The following is a 19,973-nucleotide window of genomic DNA, read 5'->3' on the forward strand; positions in this document are numbered from 1 at the left end:
AGAAGGGCTGGGAGTGCAATTGGTAATGTATGGGAATATCTTTATGTTCTTTGTTTTACTTCACTGTTTAACTCTTGTTTGTATTGCTATCCCACCACGGCCTACATTTGCCCAGCTGTAAACTTCAAAATGCATAACTGATTCTCATAGAACCACAGTTGTAATTAGCCACTCTGTTGAACATTGGTAATAAGTGATGAGATGTGGACTATTCTTCAATTATATTGTTGAGAAATGCTTAATGAAATAAAGTTTTAAAATACCTCGTGAACACCTCGCAAGACTCATGTGAGAGCTGATGCACACTTTTAAAAACAAATTGCAAAGTCTAACACTAGTGCCATCCAGTTACCACCGTCTGTTTTATCATTTAGGATTCAGGATTTGTTTGGTTTGCAAACATCTATTTAGCTCAGTCAGATTATTTTCCAGAATTAGTGGACAACTTTGAAGAGAAGATAAATTGAAGCCCATGCGCAGTGCAGGCTTGGCTTTTTATACAGCAATAAAATATTACCTTATGTTTTTTAAAAAAGCAGTATTCACTGAAAATAACAAAGGTTACAGTAATATTAAAGTTAGGTGTGACTAAAAAATCTGTTGTGTTTCAAGACAACCTCAGAAATTCACTGGAGAAAATAAAGTTTAAAGTGACTTTATAGCCAGGTGAATATGTCAGTCACAACATTAACGTTTTGAGCTCATAAAATTACAGAAATTCACCAGTTATAATTAGCAGAGCTAAGCATAACTTGCAGCCCCACCAAGCACTGCTAATGACCACACATATTACATCACTCATTACATCTTTATTGGCATCATTTATATCACTCTTGACAGCTCAAATTACCTAATTGATCACATCACTGATGACATCATCCAAGCTTCTTTTATACACCCTACTCTATAAACTAATATGGTATTAGAGTCTGAAAGTAAGTACAAAATAGCTCAGAATAAAATAAAGCATCATTAATGCCATCACAGATATAACTCCCTTGGGTGTAGCAAACATGTGTTATGTGCAACATTCGCCCTATACCAAACACTTCACAGGTAGCCTAGTTCACATTAAGAGTCAAACACAGATATATGGTTAATTCTCATTACACACAGCATTCAATATGTATATAACTGTTCAGAGAGAGCAAAGTTCCTCATAATACTCGACGTCTTTTACCAAAAATTAATGCCCCACTACAGACAGCCTTTACCTGTATCAAATCCCTCATAGTCACTGAACCTATATTGAGAATTGAAATTGATACGAGTAGAAATGTGCGCACTTTAAACAATGTTTACTCTATGTAGAGAATTTACTCTGTACCTCATTGTTTGTAGACAGTGAAAATCTCATGAGAAATACACCACAGAGTATTCAAGAGTATTTACTAAGAACACTGTTCACTCTATGCACCACTTGTAAAAACACACTATTTGCTTAAAATAACCAAGGTCTGAAGGTTATAAAGCTCATACAACCTGCAGCCATCATACTGTGGTGAACGTTTTACAGATAACCCATCTTCTGAAGCAAAAAAGAACATGTACATAGGTTAGTACCTGGTACACACAGTCTTCTTTTCATGTAGACATTGGCATGCTGAGATGGTTCTGTCCAATAACTCAAGGCTGCTTACAATACTTAGGGGTAGATTTACAAACATTGTGTGCTGGGTTTGCATCACATAAGTGATGTAAACCAGCACAAAATGTTTTGGTATTTACGGTCCAGTGCAACACTTGCTTTTGCTCTTGAAAGTTGCCTAAAGTAATACAAAGCAGCACAAACTACTGCTTTGTCTTACCTACTGTCAAGGGGGCATTACATGGGTGGTACATGGATGTTCCCATGCCACCACCCATGCTTTTTGATGCAAAACCCTAACTACTAACAAAAGTAGAAAGGGTTTGGAATAAAAATTAATGCCACTTGAAGGCAGGTGTTAAAAGAAGAAACTTTTTCATTCCTTCTTTCTTTTATGACTTTGCATGTGTGCTGCACTGTACAGTACACATGAAAAGTAGGACAAGTTTTAAAACTGGTCTAGACATAGTATTTTGTACTGGAAGGGAACACATCCAGTACAAAACCTTTGCTAAACTCACACACGCACCCTTGCACTATGGAGCAAATGTGTGTGCATGGCGCTTGGCATCAACATTCTGGGCCAGCAATCAGGAGAGGGCAGGTGTACTGCTCGATTTTCCCGGCCTTCCGGTGTTGCAGGGCAGTCCATGTGACTTCAGTCTCTTTCCATTCAAGTCTAAGGGTTAGAGTAGTGTATAGAGCCTATTTATTAGGCACTTCTTCCCCATAGATCAGGGTTTGCACACATAGCCTAGGGGATAGATTCGGTAGCCTTGAGGATAACTTGCCCTATAGTGAGGGTATTTCATGGAGCTGAATTCAGGCCTGGTAGGCCTTAAACGGGAGAGATATTAGGCACTTCAACATGATCCTGTGTCCTTCCCCCTAGATCAGGGTTTGCATACATATCCTAGGGGATGGATTTGTTAGCCTTGAGAATAACTTGCCCTATAGTGAGGGTATTGCATAGAGCTGTGTTGAATTCAGGCCTGGTAGGCCTTAAACGGGAAAGCATGTTTATTGAATGTATAATAGACTGAAGTCAAGGGTGGAATGTACTGCTCGATTTTCCCGGCCTTCCGGTGTTGCAGGGCAGTCCATGTGACTTCAGTCTCTTTCCATTCAAGTCTAAGGGTTAGAGTAGTGTATAGAGCCTATTTATTAGGCACTTCAACATGACCCTGTGTTCTTCCCCATAGATCAGGGTTTGCATACATATCCTAGGGGATAGATTTGTTAGCATTAGGGGTAATATGTTCTGTAGTAAGGGTATCTAATGGAGCTGTGCTGCATTCAGGCCTGGTAGGCCTTAAATGGGAGAGACTCCATCTTTCCTCCTGCTCTAGCAGCTTGGGAAGTTTCTAGGTCATAGGCAGTGTTTTAGTTAGAAGGTGTTATTCGCTTGGAAGAGAACCGGTTCAGGCCGGCCCTTATCGAAGGATTGTATTCTCCTTCATGCTGAAGACACTACAACAGGCCGGCCGGCTGGGAACGTGTCCTTGGCACGGGGAGGTACAGGAATTTGGTGGGCGGCAGGTTTCGAGCTGGAAATTTCCATGAGAGAATGCACATCTATATTAGTGAAAGTCTGAGGCAGAGACTGGCACTTGCTTCTAGACCGTAGGCGGCATCTGGCCGTTAGCAGTAAAGCTACTACTTATTCCAGGGAAGACAGATGATGAACCTGAATCTAAAGAGAAGAGATTAACTGATGAGAAGGAGGTTCCAGTGACTCGGGGGAAACAGAGAAGGGAGTAAATCTGTGACTGCAGAGGTGTGACTTCCAGGCGAAGCCAAGGCGCAGACGGAAAGGGAACCTAGATGACCTTTGAGTACAGACTAAATATCACCAGGTGATGTTAACCCTTTACTATTAGAGTATACAACTTAACCTTTCACTTTCCTTGTAGGTTGTCTATATATATATATATAATGTATTCTGTGAATGTGCATGTGGCATTTAAATAAAGTATTTAGCTTGTTGTACGTTAGCATGTGTTGTGTACTTTTGTATAGGAGGACAGTCTATTCTTTAGTCAGAGTTGCCTTAAGTTGAACAGAGGCTAATCCTGGTCAGGTAAGTGGTAACTGGATGAGGGGAAAAACAAGCCCCTCGAACTAAGAGAACAGGTTGTGCTCAACTAATAGTCTGCGAATGTGCATGTGGCATTTAAATAAGGTATTCAGCTTGTTGTACGTTAGCATGTGTTATGTACTTTGGTATAGGAGGATAGTCTATTCTTTAGTCAGAGTTGCCTTAAGTTGAACAGAGGCTAATCCTGGTCAAGTAAGTGGTAACTGGATGAGGGGGAAAACAAGCCCCTCGAACTAAGAGAACAGGTTGTGCTCAACTAATAGTCTTTGTGTGATCCGATATATAGTAATCCTAACTCCCCTGTCGTGTACTACAATTATAATAGGATAAGCTCGTGCTAAGGCTGCCATCTAGGTAGGAGATTCTGGGTCTGCATGAGACCGCGAGACTGAGGCTGCCGTCTAGGTAGGAGATTCTGGGTCTGCATGAGACCGTGAGACTGAGGTTGCCGTCTAGGTAGGAGATTCTGGGTCTGCATGAGACCGTGAGACTGAGGCTGCCGTCTAGGTAGGAGATTCTGAGTCTGCCTGAGACCGTGAGACTGAGGCTGCCGTCTAGGTAGGAGATTCTGGGTCTGTATGAGACCGCGAGACTGAGGCTGCCGTCTAGGTAGGAGATTCTGGGTCTGTATGAGACCGCGAGACTGAGGCTGCCGTCTAGGTAGGAGATTCTGGGTCTGCATGAGACCGTGAGACTGAGGCTGCCGTCTAGGTAGGAGATTCTGGGTCTGCATGAGACCGCGAGACTGAGGCTGCCGTCTAGGTAGGAGATTCTGGGTCTGCATGAGACCGCGAGACTGAGGCTGCCGTCTAGGTAGGAGATTCTGAGTCTGTCTGAGACCGCGAGACTGAGGCTGCCGTCTAGGTAGGAGATTCTGGGTCTGCATGAGACCGTGAGACTGAGGCTGCCGTCTAGGTAGGAGATTCTGGGTCTGCATGAGACCGTGAGACTGAGGCTGCCGTCTAGGTAGGAGATTCTGAGTCTGTCTGAGGTCACGAGACTGTGCGCGAGGCTGTGAGGTCTTGATATATAGATATATATATATATATAATAGGAATTCCCTGTCCTTAGGTGGTACGTATATATGTGGTTATTTAGGTGTAAAAAGGCCCTAAGGAGGGGGTAACGTTCTGGTTTGGGTTAAAAAGGCTCTGTGGAGCAGGTTCTATCAGGAGGAAAAACCCAAGCAGAACATTTGGCGTTGTGAACAGTTTACGTATTCTGTGTGCGTTGTGTGGTCCCGTGTTTGTTTTTAGTGTGTGCGTGACTTTGTTTGTATGTTCTTTGTGATATACTGCTGTGTCTAGCCTTTCTTCTTCTTTCTTTTCTTTTTCTTCTTCTCTCTTCTTTTGCAATCTGTTCTTAACATTGTACATATGCTTTTCAGTTGCCCATTGATATTCCCGGCTGGGATACAATGCCTTGTGAAGCCCTAGCCCGGGAGTGGGCTGAGTAATTGGAGACTGACTTTTGAACATCACTTGATTTATTTGAATGGGGGCAGACGGTATGATGTGCTGGCTCGTGAAGTGAGCTCATTGTGCTGCTTTAGAATTGGTATGTGTATATTTCAGCGTGTCTTCTGGAGGGTGCTTGTAAATAGCTTGCTGCGTGAGGCAGAGAGGGCTGGATCCCTTTCAAGTATTAGTTCAGGAATGCATATCTACTGTTTTCAGTTGTAAAGTGCATGTACGATCTCACATCGTGGCTCTAAAACGTGGCACTCCCTTGAAATTCCAGTCTCCGTAGTTGCAAGGCAGGGTGTTATTCAGCAGGTGATTGATGGCATCTTGGAGAGAGACAGCGGTGTTATTTTCATGTGTTGGTTACCATGCATTACACATGTGGGCATTTGCAATGAGAACGTAGTCAGTTGAACACAGAGCTGGTTGATGCCCAGTTTGCTAATATATCTTTGACGTCAAAATTAAACGTGTACCAGGCTGTGAAGTTGTTCACTTTTCCATGCCAGAATGATTCAGGTTTGATTAGTGTAACAAAGAATGCTGGCAGGCTATGAGCTACGCAGGCGGTTTTAATTAATTCCTCTAGGGAGCTTTCTCAGCCTGCATGGAATGTGCATAAAAGTAAACAGACTCATGTTGTAAGCTTCTCGCTCACCGGTTGCGGACATAAATTACACTTGACTCTGTATGATATATTTTGCTTTAAAAGATGATTGCAACAATGTGATTTTCGATGTGCACAGCTGATTTTGTATAATGAGTCTGATATGTGGTCTCTTCATTAACATGTACATTTATTTCCTAAGGTGCTTCTAGAGCAATGTGCCCCTTTTTAGTCACAGGAAAGTGCAGGGAATTAATAGGTCCCTTTTAATTTCAGATGCTGGGCACATATTGTGCTTTTGCGCCCCAACAAATACTGAACAAAGCTGGGTTAGAGGCTATGTGATTTACCTATGGGAGAGCATTTTCAGATTGAGCTTGCTTGAGGTAAGCAGTAGTTACAGCTATTTTTCCTCTCAGACCTGTACAATAGCTGTTCTGGCAGTGGGTCATTTGACAGCGTCTTTTAGATTGCTGTTTGGGAGACTTGCGTTGAGATCGTTCAGCAACGCTGGGCAGTGCTCACGCTTTCTGTGAAGTCCGGGAAGGAATTCCTACGGGAGGGGTCATCTCATCTCAGCTCCTCTTCTCCGTGGGTAGAGACAGCTTCCTGGGCATAACTGTCTGGGAGGCTTGCACTGGCGCAGGCCCCCCCCCCCATGAGCAGAGTCGCAGACAGTCCAAGTGAGTTGGCAGGCGTGCAATTCTCTCCAACCTTGAAGGCGGAGTAGTCCCTGCTTGTTATCTTTGGCAAGAGGCCATTTAGAGTCCGCGGAGATTTGTGAAGGGGGGCTGAACCTGTGAGGGGTGCACTGAGAGAAGTCAGAGAAGGAGACTGCCCCAGCCCTTCTTGCTGTGTATTGAAACAGAGGGATTTTCTCAAGACTTTAGAGGCTAACGTGTAAGTGGTATTATTACACGATTCCCCAGAGCTGGAGGAGACCTATATAGACAGAAATTAAAATATTGTACTTTTGAAAATGTTCTTTGCAAGAAAAGTGATTCTTGTTTCTTTTTCAGATTCGCCCAGTTCTCCGCGTGTGAGTGGGACTCCCTTCTCCCGTGTGAGTGGGGCCCTCCCTCTCCCCTCCCCTCCCCCCTTCCCTTCCCTCCCCCCCCCCAAGCCTGGAGTAATACGAGACGGTGGCGGCTGATGCCGGTGGCTATCCAGACTGCATGGGGTCCTCCCTTATCAAGAAGATACAGCTGCTGATGTGTACCGGAGAGCATGATGGCCTGCTTCTTTCCAAGCGACATGGGATCGTCGAAGTATGGAACTTTTTCCTTCACGTGCGGCCAACGTTGTTTGCATGAAGGCGGTGTGTTTTTTCATACTGCAGGACTGTTTTTTTTTTTTTTTTAGGGATGGACATGAATAGAGACGCTCTGCAGCACTCTGAGTAGATACTTTTTTTTTTTTTGGGTTAGTGAACGGTGATAACTTGTGGCTCTTGCTACTATATCTGAGTTTGACAGTGGAGTTTCCAGTTTAATCATTAGAAGCATTGGGAGCGTTCAATAGCTTGCTTGATTTATTTTCTGTATCCATTCCACGTGTATCCGGATGTCTATGTGCTATTTCTAGCTGCTCCTGTAGTTGTGGCTACTACATGTGTTTGGAGAATGCGAACTTTATTTGCTCTACAGTGATTATCACATACTTTTGATGAGTTTTTTGCTGCTTTTCAAGTCATGCTTTGTTTTGAGCTATGTATTTTTGTGTAGCAGCTTCACAATATGAGTTGCTGTTTCGACATGTGCTTTTTAGTAGTTGTGACTTTTAATTTAGTTGCTTTCAACTGCGATATGCAGTACTTTCATGATCATTTTGCTTTTGACTTATGTAATACAGTTGCTATTTGCTAGATTTTGTTTTTGACATATGCGAATGGTGATGGTCAAGGGTCATGGGGTGCAAAGTAGTGAATCAGCCTCTTGTGGTCTGACACTCTATGGTGACCCTCGACCACCACCATTCTGTACTGACCTAAGTGTGTTCTGCCTTTTAGTGAAATAGTTTTTCCAAGAATAGAAGGTATGGTATGTTGAGGTGCAGTCTTGTGGGTGGTGGTGCACACATGTGCTCAATGATGTATACTGAGGGATTTAGCGTATAATGTTATTTAGGTTAGGTGAATTATGATTTCGACCTATTGGCTTTGCCGTGGTCTAATGTGATTCTGCCTTTTGACTCTACCTTGCTTCAAATTTCTCTGTGGGTGTAAAGTTGTGTGGATGAGAATTATTGGTGTTTCTGCTTTGGCAGTCTATAATGCCAAATCTATTTAGAAAATGGCCTGCTGGATGGTCAAATCTATTAATCATACTTCTACAGTCTTATCCGACTTACTATTAGACGCCCAGGGTGAACGTAGAGCCATTTTGCAAAATAGAGCAGCCATTGATTATCTTTTGCTTAAACATGGACACGATTGTTAGGTATTCTGATTATTATCGGCATTTTGATTTCTATCTGTTGCTTTATTCACGTGTATTCCTTCAATGCTTCAATTCTGCACACTTGGTACTAGACATAGATCAGTTCGTTTTTTTTTTATAATAGACTGAAGTCAAGGGTGGAATGTACTGCTCGATTTTCCCGGCCTTCCGGTGTTGCAGGGCAATCCATATGACTTCAGTCTCTTTCCATCCAAGTCTAAGGACTGGAGTAGTGAATAGGGCCTAGCTATTAGACATTTGTGACACAATCCCGTGCTCCTTGAATTCAGGCCTGGTAGGCCTTAAACGGGAAAGCATGTTTATTGAATGTATAATAGACTGAAGTCAAGGGTGGAATGTACTGCTCGATTTTCCCGGCCTTCCGGTGTTGCAGGGCAGTCCATGTGACTTCAGTCTCTTTCCATTCAAGTCTAAGGGTTAGAGTAGTGTATAGAGCCTATTTATTAGGCACTTCTTCCCCATAGATCAGGGTTTGCACACATAGCCTAGGGGATAGATTCGGTAGCCTTGAGGATAACTTGCCCTATAGTGAGGGTATTTCATGGAGCTGAATTCAGGCCTGGTAGGCCTTAAACGGGAGAGATATTAGGCACTTCAACATGATCCTGTGTCCTTCCCCCTAGATCAGGGTTTGCATACATATCCTAGGGGATGGATTTGTTAGCCTTGAGAATAACTTGCCCTATAGTGAGGGTATTGCATAGAGCTGTGTTGAATTCAGGCCTGGTAGGCCTTAAACGGGAAAGCATGTTTATTGAATGTATAATAGACTGAAGTCAAGGGTGGAATGTACTGCTCGATTTTCCCGGCCTTCCGGTGTTGCAGGGCAGTCCATGTGACTTCAGTCTCTTTCCATTCAAGTCTAAGGGTTAGAGTAGTGTATAGAGCCTATTTATTAGGCACTTCAACATGACCCTGTGTTCTTCCCCATAGATCAGGGTTTGCATACATATCCTAGGGGATAGATTTGTTAGCATTAGGGGTAATATGTTCTGTAGTAAGGGTATCTAATGGAGCTGTGCTGCATTCAGGCCTGGTAGGCCTTAAATGGGAGAGACTCCATCTTTCCTCCTGCTCTAGCAGCTTGGGAAGTTTCTAGGTCATAGGCAGTGTTTTAGTTAGAAGGTGTTATTCGCTTGGAAGAGAACCGGTTCAGGCCGGCCCTTATCGAAGGATTGTATTCTCCTTCATGCTGAAGACACTACAACAGGCCGGCCGGCTGGGAACGTGTCCTTGGCACGGGGAGGTACAGGAATTTGGTGGGCGGCAGGTTTCGAGCTGGAAATTTCCATGAGAGAATGCACATCTATATTAGTGAAAGTCTGAGGCAGAGACTGGCACTTGCTTCTAGACCGTAGGCGGCATCTGGCCGTTAGCAGTAAAGCTACTACTTATTCCAGGGAAGACAGATGATGAACCTGAATCTAAAGAGAAGAGATTAACTGATGAGAAGGAGGTTCCAGTGACTCGGGGGAAACAGAGAAGGGAGTAAATCTGTGACTGCAGAGGTGTGACTTCCAGGCGAAGCCAAGGCGCAGACGGAAAGGGAACCTAGATGACCTTTGAGTACAGACTAAATATCACCAGGTGATGTTAACCCTTTACTATTAGAGTATACAACTTAACCTTTCACTTTCCTTGTAGGTTGTCTATATATATATATATAATGTATTCTGTGAATGTGCATGTGGCATTTAAATAAAGTATTTAGCTTGTTGTACGTTAGCATGTGTTGTGTACTTTTGTATAGGAGGACAGTCTATTCTTTAGTCAGAGTTGCCTTAAGTTGAACAGAGGCTAATCCTGGTCAGGTAAGTGGTAACTGGATGAGGGGAAAAACAAGCCCCTCGAACTAAGAGAACAGGTTGTGCTCAACTAATAGTCTGCGAATGTGCATGTGGCATTTAAATAAGGTATTCAGCTTGTTGTACGTTAGCATGTGTTATGTACTTTGGTATAGGAGGATAGTCTATTCTTTAGTCAGAGTTGCCTTAAGTTGAACAGAGGCTAATCCTGGTCAAGTAAGTGGTAACTGGATGAGGGGGAAAACAAGCCCCTCGAACTAAGAGAACAGGTTGTGCTCAACTAATAGTCTTTGTGTGATCCGATATATAGTAATCCTAACTCCCCTGTCGTGTACTACAATTATAATAGGATAAGCTCGTGCTAAGGCTGCCATCTAGGTAGGAGATTCTGGGTCTGCATGAGACCGCGAGACTGAGGCTGCCGTCTAGGTAGGAGATTCTGGGTCTGCATGAGACCGTGAGACTGAGGTTGCCGTCTAGGTAGGAGATTCTGGGTCTGCATGAGACCGTGAGACTGAGGCTGCCGTCTAGGTAGGAGATTCTGAGTCTGCCTGAGACCGTGAGACTGAGGCTGCCGTCTAGGTAGGAGATTCTGGGTCTGTATGAGACCGCGAGACTGAGGCTGCCGTCTAGGTAGGAGATTCTGGGTCTGTATGAGACCGCGAGACTGAGGCTGCCGTCTAGGTAGGAGATTCTGGGTCTGCATGAGACCGTGAGACTGAGGCTGCCGTCTAGGTAGGAGATTCTGGGTCTGCATGAGACCGCGAGACTGAGGCTGCCGTCTAGGTAGGAGATTCTGGGTCTGCATGAGACCGCGAGACTGAGGCTGCCGTCTAGGTAGGAGATTCTGAGTCTGTCTGAGACCGTGAGACTGAGGCTGCCGTCTAGGTAGGAGATTCTGGGTCTGCATGAGACCGTGAGACTGAGGCTGCCGTCTAGGTAGGAGATTCTGGGTCTGCATGAGACCGTGAGACTGAGGCTGCCGTCTAGGTAGGAGATTCTGAGTCTGTCTGAGGTCACGAGACTGTGCGCGAGGCTGTGAGGTCTTGATATATAGATATATATATATATATAATAGGAATTCCCTGTCCTTAGGTGGTACGTATATATGTGGTTATTTAGGTGTAAAAAGGCCCTAAGGAGGGGGTAACGTTCTGGTTTGGGTTAAAAAGGCTCTGTGGAGCAGGTTCTATCAGGAGGAAAAACCCAAGCAGAACAGCAGGAGAGTGACATATCTCTGCAGATGATGAACTCTCCTGTTCTTTCTGTCCCTCAGTGCAGGATAGTTACTCTTCAATATAAAGATTTATAAAGTTTTCAATACCTCTACACACCTATGATGTATTAGAAACACATGCATTTTGTAAACACCTACACCCATTAGTTGGACACATCTCTGTACAAACTTAAGTGGAAAAGCAAAATAGTAGGTACCCACCTATATGTAAACTATTATATAAACTAATACGCTCATTGGATGACATCATCAGTGATATCATCAATGATGTCATTTGAGATGTTGTCAGTGATGTCATAAATTATGTCATGAAACATATCATGAGTGATGTATTATGTGAGGTCATAAGCACTGCATGGAGGGGGCACACGTTCTAGTTAGCTCTGTTAACTCTAACTGGTGAATTACTGTGTTTTATTTTTAGTTTGAAGCGTTAATGTTGTGACTGACATATTCACCTAACTATAACGTCACTTTAACCTTTGTTTTTTTCAGTAAATATATACATATAAATTATGGCTGTATGATTGATTGAGTGGCTGTGTGAGTGAGTGTATTAGTGAGTGAGAGAGTGTACACGTTTTTCAATGAGTGGATTAGTGTTTTTTGGGTGTGGGTATGAGTGAGTGGTTGTGTGAGAGTTTGTTTAAGTAAGGGATAGGGTGTATAAGTAGATGCATGGCCAACCGCATGCTTGAGTGAGTGAGAGTGTAAGTAACTCTATGGGTGAGTGAGTGGCTGTGTGAGTGGCTGTATGTGTGAGTGATTGTCTGCATGACTGCTATATGGGTGAGTGAGATGGTGCATGAGTATCTGTATGGGTGAGTAACTGGGTGTTAAGTGGCTAAATGGGTGAGTAAGTAGGTATGTGAGTGGTTGTATGAGTGAGTGAGAAGGTAAATGAGTGGGTGTATGGGTGAGTGATAGGGTAGATGTGTGGCTATATGGGTGAATGAGTGGGTGTGTGAGTGTATTGATGTGTGAGATGGTATATGAGTGCCTATATCCAGAAACATTTTAAGCCCTGGGTCTCCATGCCTCTGCTTGTCAGAGTTGGGATAGGATTTACTCTCCTCTTTTTAGGGTTGTGGGGTTCTGAGGCAGTCTCTTTAGTAGGCTTAACACCTCCCTCCTTAGACTTTTGTGGGCCTAGCCACACCCTGTTTTGGAGTCAGCCCCCCGGGACTTCTTGGGTACTCTTGACCTTACCCACTTATCTGCTTTCTTCTGCAGCTTGGTTGGGGAAGTTAAATCTGAATCTACCAGATGCTGTTTCAATAACTCTGTGGTACAGTTACTCAAAATGTGCTCCTTCATCATAAAAAGTATATAGCCAATGATAAATGTCCACTTTGTTAACTACCATAAGGCCCTCCAGTGCTTTTACTGAGGAGTCAACAAATTCCACCCAAGTTTGGTTGTGCCTCTTTTGGGTCTGTCTGAACTTCACTCTATACTCCTTTGCGGTGAGTCCAAACCCCTCAATCAGTGTCTCCTTCAAGTGTGAATAGGACTGACTCAGCAACACTCTCATCAAGGGTTAGAAGTCTATCTCTGCCCTTCACTGAGAATAACTCCCAAACTAGAGCCCCAGTGTTGGCAACCCATCAGTTTGGGCTGTGACCAACTCCTCATAATCTTCTGCTGTGTGGTCAACAGAGGAGTTGTCACCCCTATCTAGGTTTTCTTGTTCTTCCTCATATCCTCTGAGGGCCTGTTCTAGGTCCTCTCTCTTAGAGGCTACTTTAAAGCTAATGCCTCTAATCTTGTATAATGCCCTCAGATCATTAATCTTCAGGATGGAGAGAATGGGATGATCAAGGCACAGGACATTCTCCATTATGCACTACTCATTTTATAAAGTTATGGGCTCTTATTAAAAACCCTAACAACTTTTAAAACTTTTTCCTAATTTTATAAAAACATCTTTCAACTTTTAATGCAATTGAAAAGTGGATGTGACACAGGGCCCTAGCAATTACTATCAAATCTAGCCTTAAAATCTTTGCCTTTACAATTTAAGGATAAATAAAAAACACAGGTTCTAGATTCCACCGCTAAAACACAAATGTTGCAAGGTGGAAGTATTATACGATATAGCTGGGAGGTCTTACCATGTAATACTAACATAATAAACAGATATGGACTTCAAATTTGCATTTAGAAGCCTTAGCTTGGTACTGGTAGTGTGTTACCGAGCAGCCAGGGGTACTCAGAGAAAGATGTGTTAAGCATTTCACAGTACCAACATTGACAATAACTGACACAACTCAAAAGAAATCTTTACATCAATTTATCAAAATAGAGTGTATTTTTATATAAATATTGGTACCAAAATATACTTTGTACCAAACATACAACTGGAGTTGTAGATTTTTAAAGCTTTCACAAATAGATCTACTTTAACCTCTCAAACTGGTCCCATTGAAATGAATGGTGGAAATCAAATGTGACACTCTCCAAATGAACGCTCTTGTGGATAAGGTCCTGCAGGTCCCTAGACCAAGTTCCAACAGTCATTACTTCACTCTTTGCCCAGGGAGTCTGGGTGCAGAGACTTGCAGGGATTCTGCACATACACAGGATTATGGGACCTTGGTGTACAGGGACTGAGCCTTCCTAGTACCCACGAGCCCAGGACCGACTAGCTATAATGTCTCACCCACTCTCCTACACACTCACAGAGAAGCAAATGATTAGACACCGCAGAACACAACACTCCCGGATCTCTCAGGAATCGTGGTAACAAGACACACCTTTTCACGCACCCGTCCACAATAAGATCTGACAGAGACACAAAACTAAAATATTTATTTCAACTAACGTGCTCTAACATGCAGTATACGTGCCACAACAAGCAGAAAAATGCATTACACGAAAATAGTTAGCATTGCACCTAATCCATACATCATGAAGAGAGATGTCATTATAAAAAGACAATGGAGAAAGGACTACAGTACCTATCTTCCCTCCCCTTGGCTAGAAGAAGTAATATTATATAACAGAAGATCTCTGGGCTTTATCAGCAGACCCTATACCTTAAACTATAAATGGTATTTCTACATCATTATTGCATGTTGCTCTTCTCCCTGGAAAGGTCCCTCTCCAAGTGTGTGCCCCCCAGGGATGCATCCCCATAATATAAAAGCATGAAGTTTCAGCAGCAGCTGCATGTGCATGTTTTGTCTAGGTGCTAGGGCCTGAACAGCACAGAATAGCAAGGGCATTGTTTATCGACCCAGCTCACAATGTTCACCCTCCCCTTGGCCAGGTTGTAGCAGCTAGAAACCAGAAGTCAAAGGTAAGCAGAGCCAAAAATGCTTGTAAACTGGGCAAATTCCAAACAATCATTTTTTTTTAAAACTAGGCCATTAAATATGGATCCCCAAGCCCAGTTACAGTGAGTTACTGAAATTCAAAAGATTATGAGCAATGTGGAATGCAAGTAGTTCCAAAAGGTCATCCCTGTCATTCATAGCAAAGAGGGACGCCATCCAATACAGCAAATCGAAGGAGCACACATGCTCCCCGTAATCCAAAGCTTCTAAGAGCACAGTCGGGCAACTTGCGTGAAATTCGATGAAACTCTGCTGCAAGAGTGGAATCACAGTCCTCCCCTGTCACAAAAACGTCCTTGTCATCAAGTTGACAGTGAAATGTGAAGGGTAATGACCACAGTTCATGGAGGAATTTACTGCCCAGGGGCTCAAATCTACCGACAGGATAATGTTTCATGCATGCAGCAAACTGAAAAAGTAAAATTGGCAAAGTAGTAACCCTGTGTATTAACTATACTGAAGAATAGGTCTCTGCTATTGTTCTAATTTTTCAATGTGTAACATAGTGTATGTAGCATCCTTCATAGACATAAGCTTTTGTTTATCGGTCAACTTTAAAGTCAAAAACAGTGCAGTAGTGTTTAAATAATCCCATGGGACTTTTTTCATTTTTCAATGTTTGTAAAGTCCAACCAAATTGCATTACAGAGCGTTACTGATTTTGACCATGATACAACACCAACACATCATTCTGTACAATGTCAATAATAGAGGAAACAATATTATCCAAAGTGTAAATATGAGATGACAAAGTATTAACACTGTTATCGGCCACGTCAATAACTTTTCTCAAATTGTCTTGCTCCATCTGTCTTGAGCGGAAAGCGGCTTCCTAACTTTAGGACTCCAACTTTAAGACTTTCGGTATTCACAGAAGGCATTTAGGAGTCCTAAAGTTAGGACTCCTAACTTCTGTGAATACCGAAATGAGTAAGTGCCTTCTGTGAATACCAAAATGGTAGTAAGTTTAGGATTGTGTTTTAAGTTAGTACTGTGAATCGGGCACGGTGTGCCTTGACATGTTCAATGGAAATGAACTGATTCTCCTTGCGTTCAAGCAGCAGCGGTAAAATGACAGTACGAGTACCTTTCAAACCAAGAACTGGGAGTGGTGCACGGTAGGAGGTACAAAATTCTTTTTTGTTCTCCAATTTCTCTCGGACCCGATCACCAATTTTAGGAAGCCAGCCAGTTACAGGAATCAGCAATTCAGCGTCAGTGGACGAAGGCAAATGTTCTTTTGCAAGAGCATCACAAGTCTTTTGTAGATCCTATAACATAGCGGAATGGTTATCTACCTCAAATGTTGCGGCAGCCGTCACAAGGTCTAGACCACCAAGGTCTGGCACAAACATTTTAATGCCAAAGAGCATTTCGTATGGGGTCTGCCCACCCAGAGATCATCTAGGGAGATTATTTAGTGCACGTTGAACTCCATACAAATGAACCAGCCAACCCCTGCTTGGACCTAAGACTCTAGCTGTCAAAGATTGCTTTAAGCCACGGTTCATTCGCTCCCCTACTGAATTGCCCTCAGGCCTGTATGGAGACAAAATCGTACAAGCACCACCAGCGACTTCATTGGCTACTTCTAAGCCTTAGAGGCACACACTGGACCTTGTTCAGAATGGAAGGTGCCACAGGCAAATGTACCGACAAAGAGACGCAAATATCTAATGATATTTCGAGCGTCAGTACTACATTGCGGCCAAACCCACAGGAATCTGGTGCATGAATTCCCTGCAACTAAAATATGTTTATATGCAGTGTCAGATTTCAAAGGGCCGCAGTGATCAAGATAAACACAACCAAATGGATGATTTGAGATGTATATCTGTGTATAAGGTGGATGTGACACCGAAGAAGGTTTAATTTGTTGACACATTTCACAAGAAAGGACATAATTACGAGTATGTCTCTACAGGCCACCCCACCAAAAACGATGCTGTAAAAGAGAAACTGTAGCAGAAACACCAGCATGTGCAGACGCCATGCTTTCATGTGGAGCAATGATCAAAGGAAGTCTGCGGTCCTCACTTGTTAATCAGCTGATCCACAACGAATGGAATGGTCGCAAAAGGGACCTGATCAGGAAACTAATGATATGAAGGGAAACCTTTTGGGAACTCTGTCCCATCTTTTGTCGCAGCAATTGCTACAAAAATATCATTATCAATCTTGGACCTAGTAATTGCTGCTACAGAACATGTGGCTAATGCAGATTTGGCTGCCTCATCAGCCAAAGAATTATTGACAGCATGTGCTCTCACACGCTGATGGCCAAGAGTATGTATAACATGTGTGAGTGGCAAACGTTCTTTAAGTGCGGCCACCCGAACCCAAAGCATTTTATGCTTTATTGCGCTTCCTTTAGAATCTCGATAATATTTTTGAGACCAAAAGAACAAATTGTCATTGAAGGATTGTACACAGAAAAAGGAATCGCACCCTATAAGAATGGGTACATCAGGATCAGTGAATTCTAGTGCTAAAACTAAGGCACGGATCTCTGCCAATTGAGCCGTAAAGTCCCCAAGAGACTGCGTGTGCACTAAGGATGACTTGAAAACCCTGTCAACCATAGAACTTGCTACAATAGCGCAGGCCGCCAAATAAGCATGTTTAGAACCAATGGCCGGTTGAGCAGAACCGTCTTTATAAATGATACGCTTATATCGATCAAGAGGAAGCAAAGACAACGGAAGAGGATGAACTCGTTCATATTGTAAAAACTCCTGTGTCTACAACAATGGGTCAAAGATAAATGTGACATCAGCCGATGACAACAAACTTGCCCACTGAATCCAATGTGGATGAAAAGCTTTAGAATTTGGAACACTCGCCGTTGCAACTGCTTCTAGAGCAGGCACAGGCGAGACCATCAGAATGAGTTTACCTTGAGCAAGAGAGTGTTCCTTAAGAATCGCCATCTGCACTGTCGTATTTTGTCAACGGTGGAAAAAAGCATTTTAGCTGATGCGTACAAATGTGACTTATAAGCAATGGGGACTGTATCACCCTCATTGAAGGTCAAGTAAGTGAAACCCACAGTTCCTGGTATAATCCGTATGACTACATTTGTGGAATTGTCACGAGTTAAGAAGAAGTTGGCCGCAAGCAGATCAGACTGCAAAGACCGAAGAATTGCAGTATGTTCCGGAAGCCAGCTGTAAGTCGAAAATGTGGGTTGTGTCAACGGATAAAGTGGATGGATATGTTGGGCATAATCAAGAATGTATGTCCCCCCGAAATTCAAAAATCCCAGCAAAGACTGTAACTTCTTTAGAGTGGATGGAGGTTGCAATTGAGCACATTTCTCCAGAGAATGGGGTCCAACCCCCTACATTCATTGTTGAGTTCATTACCCAAAAAGAGGACCACCAAGCAGGTGATATGAGACTTAGCAAAGTTAAATTTGTACCTTAAGTCGGCAAAAGAAATAATGATTCGATCCACACGCACAAGATGCAGTATCAATTAATTCTCCATCCATCAAATAAATGTCATCGATGTATGAGAATGCATCAGGATCAATGTCATGTAAAAGAGACACAACACGCGCCGCAAATGCTCCAGGATTATTCTTATAGCCCATAGGCAAACGTGTAAATCTTGCCTATTGCCCAGAGCGGAAACTGCTGTCAAGTCACGGCTATCAGAAGCCAAATTGTGACTATACAAACCATTGGATACACCTAGGGTGGTTTTATACTTTTTGTGGACAAAATTGTTTAACAAAGCAGAGTTGTGGGTGTTCTGTACGGCAAATGTACGAACATGACTGTTTACATTTCTATAATCCAAACTATGCAAAACGAACCGTCCGGTTTCGATATTGGAAAAAGAGGATTATTCATTGATGAAACACAGGGTTCAATCACACCCTGATATTCCAACTGAATGTCGCTAACGGATGCTTTTGCCTCATGCTTGATTGGATTCTGTGCCTGTGGCATTGTATGTAAAGGTTTTTCAAGTGCTGGTGAGTCTCTATCCCAGCCAACCTGATTACGATACATAGCCGGCGCAAGTGGTAAGGCCCACTCCAACGGGTAAGCTTGTTTAGCCTCCTTAGAGTCATAACTCAAAAAATTCGGGAGTATCATGTCCTCAACTCAGGAAAAAGCCAAAACAAATGGAGGAGGCCAATCTGCCTCTGCCAACAAAATCTCATAAGAAGATGTAAGGTTTTCCTAAAAGACTGCCTTCATTGTGCGTTTTTTATCACCTTCAATGTGGAGCACAATATCATAAAGTCTATTTGGTGGTGCAACTCAAGTGTCAGCTCTTTCCACTGTAATAAATGTATCAGTTGCTCTCGCCTTGAGACAAGGATGGATTGCTTCCCACAGCACGGTAACTTCCGCTGCGCGGTCGAGGAATGTCACCACCCATCTCTAATCAAGGAGTAGGGTTCTCACCATCTGAGGCATATTTCGCTGTTAAAGCGGCAACCTTTTTCTTTTGAAACGGGGCATCATAAGGAGGTTGTCCCTCCGGTTTGGTTTTTAAGCCAAACTGGCGTGGCGGATCACGTCGCCTTGTCTGCGATCCTGTCGCTCCCCTCCACTGTTGATCCGATGATTACTGAAAGGAACAGGGAGAGAGAGGATCAGGAACCTGAAACCTCTCTGGTGTCTTAATTTTAGAGCGGTCACGCAAATCATACCTACACTCAGTAGCATCAGGAGTCGGTGAACCCGCACGTGAACCCTGCTTCTGTTGCTGATGCTGCTTATTTTTATTCCAAGACTTTTTAGGAAAGACTGGATGCCCCTCCTTTTCAGTAGTGGGCTTATTTTGTGGCTGAGTAAATGGTTTAATCCCCAAATTATTGCGTAACAAAGATTTATAAACGTGCGCAATAATTCTCCGCAATTTGTATTGTTTATTAACAAGCAACAAGTTTACCTGCAAGCTAACCGCTTCACCTTTGACCTTAGCAAGGATCATGTTGGAGACAATGGGGAACTGGCCCACTAATCTCATCCCCAACTCCAGGGCTGAACCAGCCCCGTGTTCATCCTGAACGTTTTTAAAGACCGTCGGAAGGACGGTCATGGAGGGGGTGCCAAAGCAAAGCGCATAAACCGCCCTAAACACCGTCCCCCAAGTGGTGCAATCAGCTTAGTTGGGAATAGAACCTTCAGTTAAACTCATCGTAAGGATCCTGTGTTATCCACAGCAGAAGTATTTGGAAACACAGTTCCGATTTGCTGAAATTTCTCAGCCAACCAGAACAGTATATCATCCCTATTCTGAGGAAGCTTCCCATCTCTGAATTAATCATGTTAGGGCTAAAAACCATACAAACATGTCCTGGTTGTTGTGGAGGAGCTCCAGCCGGAGCTGCTTGGACCATGTGAGACATATATGGT

General features: G+C 43.2%; 1 long non-coding RNA gene across 1 annotated transcript; it reads left to right on the forward strand.

Moving 5' to 3' along the window:
- Positions 1–2,205: 2,205 nt before the first annotated feature.
- Positions 2,206–9,940, forward strand: LOC146831436 (uncharacterized). The gene is made up of 2 exons (XR_014961570.1): positions 2,206–3,444; positions 6,776–9,940. It is a non-coding gene; the product is annotated as an uncharacterized LOC146831436 (long non-coding RNA).
- The last annotated feature ends 10,033 nt before the right edge of the window (positions 9,941–19,973 follow it).

This window comes from Triturus cristatus, chromosome 5_1 (genome assembly GCF_964204655.1).
Source record: "Triturus cristatus chromosome 5_1, aTriCri1.1, whole genome shotgun sequence".
Taxonomy (NCBI): Eukaryota; Metazoa; Chordata; class Amphibia; order Caudata; family Salamandridae; genus Triturus; species Triturus cristatus.